At 33.8% G+C, this 13,357-nt stretch overlaps 1 long non-coding RNA gene across 9 annotated transcripts; it reads right to left on the bottom strand.

The window, feature by feature from the left end:
* Window positions 1-6,638: 6,638 nt before the first annotated feature.
* On the bottom strand, window positions 6,639-10,963 carry LOC113348335. 9 transcript variants are annotated; one of them, XR_003359577.1, is made up of 14 exons: window positions 10,665-10,963; window positions 10,449-10,525; window positions 10,279-10,334; window positions 10,074-10,124; window positions 9,789-9,909; window positions 9,611-9,694; window positions 9,360-9,507; window positions 8,648-9,044; window positions 8,194-8,310; window positions 7,905-8,011; window positions 7,608-7,702; window positions 7,481-7,528; window positions 7,157-7,228; window positions 6,639-6,921 (listed from the first exon to the last, which is right to left on the bottom strand). It is a non-coding gene; the product is annotated as an uncharacterized LOC113348335 (long non-coding RNA). The 9 variants fall into 9 exon arrangements; XR_003359573.1 differs by having other exon boundaries at window positions 9,786-9,909; XR_003359574.1 differs by having other exon boundaries at window positions 8,194-8,307; window positions 8,846-9,044; window positions 9,611-9,909.
* Between the last annotated feature and the right edge of the window lie 2,394 nt (window positions 10,964-13,357).

Genomic DNA, 13,357 nt, shown 5'->3' on the forward strand with positions numbered 1-13,357 from the left:
TGAATTGATATTTGATCAATCACATAATTGTCTTGGAATACATATGAACCAATTCTAAACTTATTTGGAAGTGTGGTATAATCGATTCCAAGATTGTAAATATGAAAGAGGATTTACAAATAAAAGATGGCAACAAGTACTTTGAACACGAACAATAACTCTTATCTTTTATTGTTCAAAGTTACTCCTTAATTACTCAAGGAGATCCTGTCCGAAATAAATTAAGAATCTTTTAATTAGGTTGTTAGTTTTATATGCTTTAATTACCAGCAATTAAATGCATATCTCTAGAAAATAAAAATTGGTAATGTGCATTTACTAATTGGAGATTTTCTTGAGAGATTTCGGAAATATTGGACAAAGCATTTCTAGTAATTATGAAAACCGATTTTGGGCATTTATTGCATATCTTGAGAATATTCGGTTTTAGAAATTCCTTGGTGTCCAAACATCCTTGGTCTATAAATACCCAAGTTTTCATTTCTAGCAAACTATCCTAAGAGCTAGGAAAACTTCATCTTTTTGTTTTTTCTGGTGGAGCTATCTATCTGGAGAGGAAAGTACCTTAATTAGGCGAAATCTCTTACGACCGCTCGTTTAAAGACTTCTGTGGGATCATGAAGCTCTACGAGTACCGTTGGTGGGAAACTAGATAATTGCAGTTTATTTTAGTTTTCGATTGGTTTGATTGACTAACGGTTGTTGAACTTTGATTGCACCTAGTTTGTTTATCCTTGAGAATCTTCTCTTCTGATATAAGATTCACTCAAACTAGATCAAAGTGTCGACGAGATATTTTGAATTGTTTGTAGATCTAAAGACATATTGTGATAATCCGTTGTTAACTGACTCCGTTCTGTGTGTGATTGATTACAAGAGATTCAAGTAATGTTATGCAGGTGTTTATTGAAGATTAAAGAATATTTGAAGACAAAGAAGATTTCTTATTTGGTTTCTATATCTTTGGGTGTACACAAACCTTGATCGGTTGGGATCCAACTAGAATCGGATTTATTCGATTAATTAGTTGCATAAGATCGGTAACACCTAATAGTTCTCTTGAGACTATTTTGATTGTTACAAATCCGAATCTTATTACTTCGGTAGTTGAAGATTGGATTGATCTAACCAGGCAAAGGAGTTTATTTGTTAAAAGAAAGAGCCTTTGTATATGATTTGAGATATCTTCATCTGAAAGAATTACCAAACAGATTTGTTGTTCCTTAACTGTGTGGAATACGATCCAAAGGAATTGTTCCAGTGCGTGCACTTATTGAATGTCGGAAGCGCATGGATACTGAATAAAGTAAGTGAAATAGGTTTGGTTGCTTGGGCTCAACTATACAAAGTTGGTTTAAACTTTCTATAGCGGCTTAATTCTGAGAATATTCAATTCTGGACTTGGTCCCGCGGTTTTTCTGCATTTTCGGTTTCCTCGTTAATAAAACTTCTGGTGTCCGTGTTATTTATTTTTCGCATTATATTTGTTTGTATAATTGAAATATCACAGGTTGTGCATAGTTCAATCAATTGGTAAATCCAATCTTTGGTTGTTGATTGAAACTTGAACATTGGTCTTTGGTACCGTTCAAGTTATTTCTCATATCAATCAGGCTCACAGATCTCTATCTATTCGATTGCAGATTGTATTGAGAAATTGAGATATAGCTCTTAGATATATTTTCTTGATTGAGTCTTTCTGTCTCCTGGAATTATATTGGAATTAATCCATACATATTTCCGAACAAAATATTGGGTGTGGTTGTTAGACCCCGCTTTTTCAATAACAGAGACAAAATAACTATGAGAAACCATTGAAGTATTTTAAAGACCACAAGAAGTATCTCGAGAAGAAGTAATAAAATTACTTGAGTTGGTCTAATAAGGAAAATTGAGTTCATCAAAGTTCACACTAACAAAAATATAAATCTTGTTTGTGGTCAAATCATAATACTTGTATCCTTTATGAAGTGGACTATAGCCTAGAAAAATACATTTTGTAGACCTTGGACTTAACTTTTCTTTTCTAAAAGTTTCTAAGTTTGGAAAGCGACAACAACTAAACACTCTCATGAAAAAATAATCAGACAAGGAATTGAGTAGCATTTCATAAGGAGATGAGAAGTGCGGAACCTTGGACAGTAATCTGTTTATGATATAAGTAGCAGTTAACAAAGATTCGTATCAAAAAGACTTAGGAAAATTAGCTTGAAAAAACCAAATATTTTCCACTTATGTTATATGTCTATGTTTTCACTCAGCCAACCTTTCTCATCTATAAAAGTCTTGAACTGTCCTCGTACAAGTTCAAGTGCACTTTAACACTAAAAGAATTTAATTAAAGTATTTTTGAAGTACTGAAAACATACAAGACTTTCCGACCAACACTTCATAGGATAAATCCAATGATATCTTGAATAATCATCAATGATTATAATGTAATATTTGAACACAATAGAACTTGAAATTGGTGTTGGTCCCCAAATATCAGAATGTACCAAATAAAAAGGTGTGTAAATTGTAGCTTGTGATTCTTACCCATCTGACATGCTTCACATAAAAAAGAAGTAGATTCTGAATTCAACTGAATGAAAGAAGTACAAGCAATCTTTCCTAGAATCATATCAGAAGTGTATCCTAATATTTTTTGCCAAAGAAGTAAGACCATGCATTACAAATCATTCTGAATATTACCCTCAGCAAGTACTCTTCTATTTCGAACACACTTAATCTCGATCCCCTATCAAAAAAATCAATAGATGTTCTATTATCCTTAGTGAACTTAGCAAGTGACAAAATATTATGTTTGATTGTAGGAACATATAACACATTATCTAAAAGAAACTGACTGTTATTTGTGTCAAGAATAACATTGCCTGATCTTTCTAAGCATAATGCCATCACCAATCATTAATTTGTCAGAACCATTATAGTTTTTTGAATCAACTAGTAAATTCTTATCTTTAGTCATATGACTAGTTGCACCAGAATCAGGCAACCACACAAAAGCAACATTAAGATCAGAAACAGAAACATAATTTGCTTGAATGGCTTGAAAATCTTGTTGAAGAGAATTAGAAGCACCTTCCCCACTAGATGATTTATATGTAGTAGAAGTATGTGATGTACTAGAATTTTTATTTGGTATATATCTAAAATGACACATATTAGATATATGACCCAGATTCTTACAAATCTGACACTCAATCTGACTAAAATCATTAGGTTGATTCTTGTTCTTGGTATTTTTATGAGATTTAGAAGTAAAAGTATGTGATGAGCTATTACTATAAAAAGAAGAATTATGTGATTCAATAACTGTGACATTTTCAATATCTTCTGCCTTTAACCATTGCTCATGATGGAGAAGTCTAGAAATAACATCACTAAGCGAAAATTCAGTTTCCTTACTCTATGGAGTGATAACAAACAACATGTATTGTTTTCGTAAGCCCATAAGTGCATACATGACAATATCTGACTCATCTATTCTATCACCAATGTATTATAATGAATCAGTGACAGTATTTAACTCATCAAAATAAGATAAATTTGTTACCTCTTTCAATAGAATAAAGTTGACTCTTGAGAAAAGATTTTTTGGCCGAGAATTGTGAATAAATTTCCACTGCAAGTAAATCCAAATCTCTCTTGCTGCAGTAACACCAATAACTCCTCTAGAAATTGAGTCATCAAAAGTTGCATCAGACAAGACATCATGAACGTGTTCATTTTGCGCAAATGAGTAAACAATGTATTTAAAATCTAAGCACCATCAAAATCTGCAAATTCCATTAGACAATTACTGGATCCATCAATAAATACTTCAACATCTGTAGTAATCAGAATGAACTCAAATTGGTTTTCCCAGATTAAGTAATTTGAACCATCATCTTTAAGTTTAACTGAAACAAAGATTGTGATATTATGAAAAAAAATGCTGAAGAAGTAGACATGATTGAGAAATCCGAGATCTGATAAGAAATTGATAGATAATTTTGATGAGGAAAAACAATGTGAGAACAAGATTTTTAAAAGATAAAAGATATGATGAAAATCAATTCAAGATTTCAAGAAGTGAAAAACAGGAATGAAGAAATTAAAAAACAGAAGATGAAAAGAAGAATCATAGTTATTTTGAGTGATTGTATAATGTGGTTATAGAAATTTTGAGAAGTAGTAGCTGCAGCGGGAAATTTTACGGAATGATGGATCAAAAAATGATAGAAGAATTAAGATCTTCTTTGAATATCTGATATCATGATAGATTTTCATATTAAAAGGGTTAAAAGTTTTTTATTGAATGATTTTGATTAAAAAAATACAAGGACAGTAGCAGATAGTATTTATTTAGAAATAGCATATTTAGACAAAATCTGTTATAACAGCTGTATTACTTTCTCAGACACATACATGTGTAAAACACACGTTTACAGACTCATGTGCGACACACATTTACATTTATTCAATCTCACTCTAAGATTGACATTTTTTCTGCTTCTAAGCACACATCCAAGTTTACTGAAGGTAATAAATGGCCCAACACAAATCAAATCCCTAGTAAGAATAGAAACCGAACCTCAACTGCATGTAGTAAATCTTCATTTATAGTCATTAGCGCTTTCATTTCTTGTTGATATGCAATTCCACAAGATTTTAGTTCCTGAATTTCACTGCTGAACTCTTTCAATGCAACTACAACAAGTTCCAATTTATTTTCTAGTTCAAATTGACCTAAAATGAAGAGTTAACAAGCTCATTTTAGTAAATATTTAGAAGAATCCTAACAAAAAAGGATAACAGAAGGAAAAAAAACTCAGAAAAATCAATAAGAAAATTTCTTCCTCATCACCTCCTTGAGGCTTCTGTGAAGTTTCTGAAGACGAATCATCACTAGTTTTACACAATTTGGAACTTGGTTTCTCCTCCATCAACCACTGATAGAGCTCCACAATTTTTTTTTCTATAACTTTGTTCCCCCTCTCTCTGTTTCCATACAACCTGGCAAAGTGGAGTGTGAGTGACTCGTCACTAAAATCCAAATTATATACACATGTCGTTAGGACTGGGATATGATAATATAACCCAAATTTTCATTAAATCATCACCCAAACGCAGAAGGTTTTGTTCTAGAGATTATGATAACCTCGAGTGAGTCTTACGTCGCTGTTACAATCCCTTACCAAACGAACTTACTTATCTGTATGATCCACACGTATCTGTTAACCATTGGTGTTTCTGTTTTCTATTAGACGTCTCTCACGCTCTTGTACTCATTGTCCCACAAATAAGTAATTTCGTTTGGTATTTGCACAATTTTCAAGGAAACATAAAAAAGAATAACATTTTTGTGTATTTTCGTTATCACCCATATGATTTAAAATTTCGAATTAACATATTTACCGATATTTATAAATACGACATGACTAGAACTTTCCTAGAAAAAACCTAAACAATGAGTATAAACATGACTATTAAATTCTTTATGTTTCTTAGAGAAAATTTTAACAACACTTTAGTGAAGATTATTAGAAAAAATAACATATAGATACAAAGTATCACTTGTAAGAATGTTCTATTTTCTTGAATATAAGACGTATGTTTTTATAAATAATGTAAGAGGGTAAAGGTTTATATAAGTTTATTGACCATTATCTTTAATAATAATACTGAGTAAAGGAACTCTATCATTGTATAATGACGTCCTGAGAGATCTTCATTTCTGCTGCAACTCACCATAAATAACGATTTCTTAGTATGTTTTTTCTTCATTCATTTCATTAAAAGCTTCATTTAATTCTTATTTTATTTTTTATATCTGTATCAACAACTCATTACGAAAGCTTAACATCTAAAATTCTATTAAATCAAGTCTGAAACATAATTCCTATAAATTTGAAAGACGATAACTAACTTATATGGAAGTCTCTCGCTCTCCCATTACTAAAAAAAAATCAAGGTTTATGTTTTTTTTTTTTGGGTGGATCTATTTCTTGCACTCCGCAATTGTTAGAGCACTGCCCAGTCGAACTGGCAAGTTTTTATATCTCAAGTTTGTTGTCAATGTCAGTTGCACAAAACTATATCTTGATTTCTAGTCTACTAAAGTCAAGTCTCAGATTAGGTTTAGAGGTTGGTAGTTGAGTATTATATATCATTGAACAACCCTTGAAGATTGAAGATCAAACGAAGACATCAATGAGGACTTCATAAAAAAAATTAATGCGGTGACTGATTTCATCTGGAACTCTTATTATACTACACCAAATTCTGGGATTCGTAATAGAATATGCCGTTACGAATCGGGGTGTAACGGCCTTCGCCTGTTTCAAAAGTGGGTGTCACATTTTTTTCGTAATGGCAATGGAGCCGTTACGAATTTTCGGTTGTAACGGCGTCAGAACAGCTGGAGGCCATTACGAAATGACACGTAGTAACAGCTGAGGGCCGTTACAAAGTTTTTGTAACAACAAGATCGTAATAGGTTTTAGCCGTAACGAAGTTTTTTGTAACTGCAAAAAAATTACTGCCAGTCAACCTTGACCTGGTCAATAGTGACTGGCAGTTCTTTTTCTGCCGGAAATAAGCCGGATTTTCTATTAACCTGCATCCACCGTTAATTCCATCCATCATCCACATTCAACGATCAATTCATATTACATTCAGCAATCAATTCACATCACATTCAACCAATTCATGCCAAAAAAGAACACAAATTCTTCCAAGTATAATTTTTTTTTGGCAAGTACATAAATTCTTCTAAGTACCAATTTTTTGTTAAGTATCAAATTCTATAGAAACTAAGTTCCAAATTTCTAATGGAATATATAGAAACTTAATAACTTCCTACAAATAAACTTACAAAACTTGCGCTGCTTTATTCTCCAGCCTTTCGATCAGAAAACGCATCATTCATATAACCTGCTGACACAAAATTTCTATACTTAGATGTCGGAAGGAAGCAAAAACTGGAAGAGATGACACACACAATAAACTGTATACTTAAATGTTGTAATTAATTGAGATAGAATACCGAGGTCTAGAACTCTTCAGTATTCAACAATAGTTTTCGCAACACAAATAAAAATCCGGGCCTTATAAGGAGTTGATATTAGGAAACTGAACCAACTCTTCAGAGCAAGGCAGTTTTACTTACAAGATAAGCGGATGCTCTAGATCAGCAATAGAAGATGGCACCTGTCCCGAAAAATTATTGCTCCAAAGATCCCTGCAATCAAAACATAAATAAGTTAGCTTAGAGAAACTTTTCTGGGAGAATACAAAAATTATCCAGGCTCTTTAGACTTGCAATGTGTCGAGTTAACAAGACTTGCTACTGCAGGAGAAGACAATCCTAAGAGACGGTTTCCTTTGAGAAAATCCAACTCTCTAATTCCAGACAACAATAGTGTGGCTTCATCAATCTAGTATCTTCAATTTCCAACAAACAAGAAAATAGAATGACAATCACAAATTATACCTGTCCAGTAATTTCTTCGTGTATAGTAAGCCCCACACCTCAAATTCTCTGCACATTTTCACTTCGTAATATATAAATTTGCAGCTACAATAAATCAAGGACAAATGACAAAGAAATTTCGACATACTTGGCACCAATTGAATCCATTGTGCAGATAAAGGGCTTATTATCTTCTCCTAAACCAGCAATGGCAGGACAGGCTGACAGAAATGTGGACCAAACCTACAAAAATAATAAATAGACACTATTTCTATTATATAATCTTCACTTGTAAACCCTAAAATTCAACTTCATATATTGTAAACCCAATCAGTCATTGTTATATTCTCATTAATTACAATGTGTGTATAGATATTTCAGAGGTATAGCTAAATTTTGAGAGAAATCCAAATACAATTAAGAAAATAAGTCCTGAAAATCAAACCTTTTCTCGTAGAGAATAGCAGAAACAAGACTAGAAAAAGTTTCAGGATTCATGTCTCTCTCTTCTCTAAGCTGATATAACTGTGTCGAAAGATAAGTCTTCGATGCCTTCAAAATACAACAAAGCAAAACACAAAATAAATCAGAAAAAGATCCTGCAAAGACTGGAATTAATGAATAAAGTTTGAGCATCAGTTGCAAGTCCAGCTACACCAACATAGAGTTTGTCATGAATTCTGAAGATTTACTAAAAATTAGTTGCAATAGTTTGAAGTTGAACAACACCTAACTGTTATAGGTATCATTGAAGTCTTATATCGGATTCAGGAACTTCAGGAGCATCTTCAACCCGACCACTGTTCGATGTTGTTTTAGTCGTAACAATCGTTAACGCTAATGAGAATCTGCTGCAGAAAGAAGTGCATGTTTCTGAGCTAATTTTACCATGGTACCAATATGCAATCATTTAAGTTTTTAGCTTAACAAGAAAATTCAATTAGTGGAGGATATTCTTCGCATTGAAGTCATCCGAATTGAGTCTAAAGAGTAAGATTCACTAACTAGATTAAGCAGTTGATATATTTATAAATATCACTTGCTTAGCAACAACATCATCTCTGCAGCTTGATTTAAAAATTACGAGGAAGATTGAATAGAAATGTTTACATAACAACATGTTACATAGCTCTTAAGGTATATGTTGCACAAGGTTTTAACATTGATTGCAAGAAAGTTAATACTCACCACTCTTGGTGCCTCCTTTACTACCAGTTTATCCTTGTGGCTATCTATTGTTTCAGTGCAAGCTTGGATAGCATTAACAAGAACCTTTATCCCTTGCTCATGTGTCAACCAGAACAAATACAACATAACTTGCCTAGAGCGTGATAAAAGGTACATCAGACAAAGACAAAAGACTAAATAACTCTACACTCAGTATACCTTATCCCGATAGAGATTTTTGGTTCAAGGAAATACACTTTCCTTCCTTGTTGAGACCAGGTCCAAGAAGACGAGGAACTTGCTTAATAACGGCTTCAGATACATGGTATTCCTTAGCAAGCTTCTTGACCAATTTCTTGTTCTTGGTAAGCTTCTTCATACCCTCCACATCCATATAGTCAAAACCTATCTTCTGAGCCTGCAGTTAACATCAATAAAAAGTTCACTCAATATTAAACCTTCAATGTCATCAGTGCATTCTGAATTGACGGTCAAATAGAGTTCAGGGTTTTAAGCAAATAGGCACAAGCAGCGCCAGCCAGCAAACTCAAGATTCGACAACATGTGAATGTATTCAAATATGTCGGTCTCAAAGATGAACTACATGCTTAAAATAAAGTTCAGGGTTGGAAGCAAACAGGCACAAGCAGCGCCAGCCAGCAAACTCAAGTTTCGGCAATATCTGCAGCAACCCATCAAAGATGAACTAATAAAGTATCAAACTCTGCCATACCTCCAAATAATTACCCCTTCCCGCTTTCTTCAGCACTTATTCCCTTAAAACCACTTCTATACGCTGCATCATTGTCAGATAGACCAGTATGCTCCTCCAAATAATTACCCCTCCCCGCTTTCTTTAGTCGCTTGAACTTTTTACTTCCCTAGTCATATTTCCAATCATGCATTACCATCAAATTCTGTCTTCAACCTAAGTAGCTTTTCAAAGATATAAGCAAACACTGGGTCAAGAACAAGAATACTCACTGGTGCAGGACGGTGAAAGCCCGCATTGTAATCCTGCAGTAACTCTTAATCATCCTCAGCTAAGACATAATTCTTCTCAGATTCCTTACATTCATAATAGTAACCAGATCTTCAGGGATAAAACAATGAAATATATAAATGAAAGCCTTAAAGAATTTGTGGACAGAAAATCAACCACTTTTTCCTCTCCTTTTGTTTATCCTCATCACTACTTTCCCTATTCTCTTCTTTATCCTGATCTTCTACATCAACATCGTCTATTATAACCCCACCTTTCTCATACTCATCTTCCCCTTCCTCTACACAATTACAAACAATGTAAACCTCGTTACACCCAGAACAAATAATAACTAACCCTAACTTTTTTAAAATAACGGCACAAACCCAAGAAACCTTAACTGCAAATGATAAAAAAAACTTGCATGAATAACCAAATTACAGGAAAAACCCTTAGAAAATGTACCATCGTCTTCCTCATCTTCATCCTCAGCTCTATCACCGACATCAACCGCATCTGCATCAAGAGTTTCAGTTCGAACAAACATTCAAATTCAATACAAATTCAATACTGTGTGGACATCTTCGATACTCAACGAACAGATATTCAAAATCAATATTGTATGGACATCTTCGATTTAATATGCAAATTCAATTCGAAACAATATTACCAGAAACAGCAATACAATGTGCCGCTCCAACCAGTGACAGTTGATTGAGAAACCACCTGAAATTTGCCGTAGATATACAACAAAACTCGTTGATTAATACTACCAAACCTAGAGTAAATCACATTAGAACATAAATATTCACTCAAACTCATTCAAAATTGAAAATATACAAGCTTAAGAAGCTTCTCCTTATGCTAACCCCTTTGTAGCTTCTCAGTCAACTTCTCAACTTCATTCCCATCTGCATCTGAAAAGAAATCTGAAATCAGAAACCCAAATCTCATAATCGATTGAACAAAAAACCCTAAATCAATTATCATTTATAAACCTTAAAACAAAAACATAAATCTGGGTGAAAATAAATCGTCAAAACCAAAAATATATACCTAAATTAAACAAAGTAGAACAGATGCTTTCTCACGATTAGCTGAGAGTGAAGATCAGTTCTTCCAAGTTCGAACTTCGACGAACAAATTAAAATCGAAAAAATGAATCATAATATAGACAGAAACCCTAAAATCAATTTACGAAGTCCTAAAAATCCTATTACAGATGATGAACAAACTGAATTGAAACTGATTCATCAAACTCAATCTAGTTCATCGGCTGAGAGGAAGAGAAGAGAGGCTGAGAGAAACTCATCTGGTTTCATCGGCTGAGAGAAATAGAAGAGAGGCTGAGAGAAATAGAGAGAAAAAAGAGAAATGAAAAATGAAATTTTCGATCTGGTTTCATTAGGGTATACAGAAATCATGCATGTGAATCGCACACGCGTGGGAGGAAATATCCTCTAATGTTATTCATCTTGGGTGGAAACACAATGGTACGCGTGTGAATGGCACACTCACAGACTCCAAGTGTTACGACCCAGGTGTGACGAAGCATGTGGCTGGCACGCCTAAATTTTTTTTCATAACGGCTGATCTCTGTTACGAAGTTTTCAAAATTTTGTAAGAGCCATAAACCCGTTACGAATTCCTGTTACGAATCCGGGAATTTGGTGTACAGATATTCAATTCTATTTCTCTAATCTATCGAAACAAATGCTCACTCCGAGGAACAATTACTCAGCTAGAAAAATATATTTTCCTCAACTAATATACATTCAAGATATTTACTTGCTAGAAAAATAAAACATATAAATCCGAAAATCTTAACAAATATTTTCAAACATCGGTTTGGGATCTCACCTTGAGTATGAAGGAATATCTTTGTACAATAAAAGATAAGATTTTATACGTGTCCAAATAACTCACTATGTCAACATCTTGAACTTTCCTAAATAGCAAACCTATATTTCGAATATCACACAAACCCTATTTCGAATATCACACAAACCCTAGAGAATACATGAATCAGAAATATAACTTTGCTATGGGGATCGGTCCTGCTAGAGATCCCAACAAGGATTAGTCCTTCTATAAATTCCCAATAGGAATCAGACAACCAATCCAATTGATTCCTTTCAACTATGGAACAAATTTAGCAAGTCTACTTCCTTAAAGTCATGTAGGTAAACATAGTTTTCTAGGTATGCAATCAATCCTAAGTTCATAACACAATCTAGTAACAAGTTTCAAAGATAGTGTCTATTGCAAAGTTCAAAAGATAAGCGTTATATTTCGTAACTCAATATACCAAAGTTGTGGAACAATTTGTATATTTTTCCATACGAAGATTTTCCCAATCAGAAGTAAAAGTTTGAATTCTAGCTTCCTTTTCTAAAGAGTTACTTTCAAATACAGTCTTAAGATTATCCTACGTTACTTTAGAGGTTCCACATGTATAAACATGATGTTGAGAATCTCGGCTTACTACGTATATTATAATATTCAAACCATCCGAATTCTGCTTGGCGAGAGCCTCCTCTTCACTAGTGTATGAAGCTAAGCTTTTAAAAAGAAATTTTTGAATTTATCATTTTCGAAGGTTCGTATCCATCAACTACTAATATCCAAGTATTGAAATAACGTGATTGAGGAAAATACCTCATAGCATATTTCCACCACAGATAGTTGGTACCACCAAATCTTGGCGGTACGTTAACGGAACTCGATTCATGTAAACCCGAGTTCATTGCCTTTATAGGTTAGATTGCACCAAACACAAATTGGTAGATCATATCATGTGTTGCTGATAGGTGTTTAAAACACCTAATTTCATAGCTAGTATTTTATGCTTTCTATGCTAATTTCTTGTAAATTATGTATCTTATGGTTGCTTTTGAGTATTTAGGTACTTTGGAGTCATTCGGAGCAAAAGAAAAAGAAAGTGCCCATTTGGAGCAAAAAGGGCAAGGCGGATTATTTCTCATTATTTGCTTCTATTTCTTAATTTTTATCTTTAAAGCATGTCGGCTTTAGTGATGCAAATATATATCTGAAAAGCACGATTACTTTAGTGATGAAGAGAAACTATAGAGAAGAAGTGGGTCTGAGATGTAAGAGGTGGCTGATGTTGGTGAAAGGATTCGAAGAAAAGCAAAAGCGTCAATTCTCATGTGCAATTGCTATTGGGAGCAGAGCAGGGCCGAGTCAAACCAGCGATAGGAGACAACTACTGCAACTTAGTCTAGAGAAGCAAGGGACGGACATCTTTGTTGGCCCTTATCTAATGAGTGGGTGCTGTCTATCCTGAGTACCCCTTATCTAGTTCACCTAAGTGGCTATATGCACTTTCATTTTACTACAGAAACCTAAATTTCAGAGATAACAAAATCATTGGTTTTTATTTCTTCACCTGAAACCCAAAATGGCTGCGGCTTGAGAGAGGACGGAAGGAACTACTGAGTTCAGATTCGATGGAAGATGAGAGTGTGAGATGCAGAAATCAGAGGATCGATGAAGAAACTGATGGGGGTTTTGAATCTGTTGCAGTCAAGAACAAGATGAAGAGGAAGTTAGGGTTTTGTTGAAGACGATCGATTTAAGAACCTGGTGATGTTAATGATTGATTCAAGGGTTGATAAAGCTTGGGTGTGTGCTTAATCTCAAGAATTTGTGCTGTAATTGATTCTTAAACAACACAGATAAAAGATTGAAGATGCTGTTGCATACAGATGGGGTTTTGAGTTTGTGTT

The sequence above is a fragment of the Papaver somniferum genome, chromosome 2, assembly GCF_003573695.1.
Source record: "Papaver somniferum cultivar HN1 chromosome 2, ASM357369v1, whole genome shotgun sequence".
Taxonomy (NCBI): domain Eukaryota; kingdom Viridiplantae; phylum Streptophyta; class Magnoliopsida; order Ranunculales; family Papaveraceae; genus Papaver; species Papaver somniferum.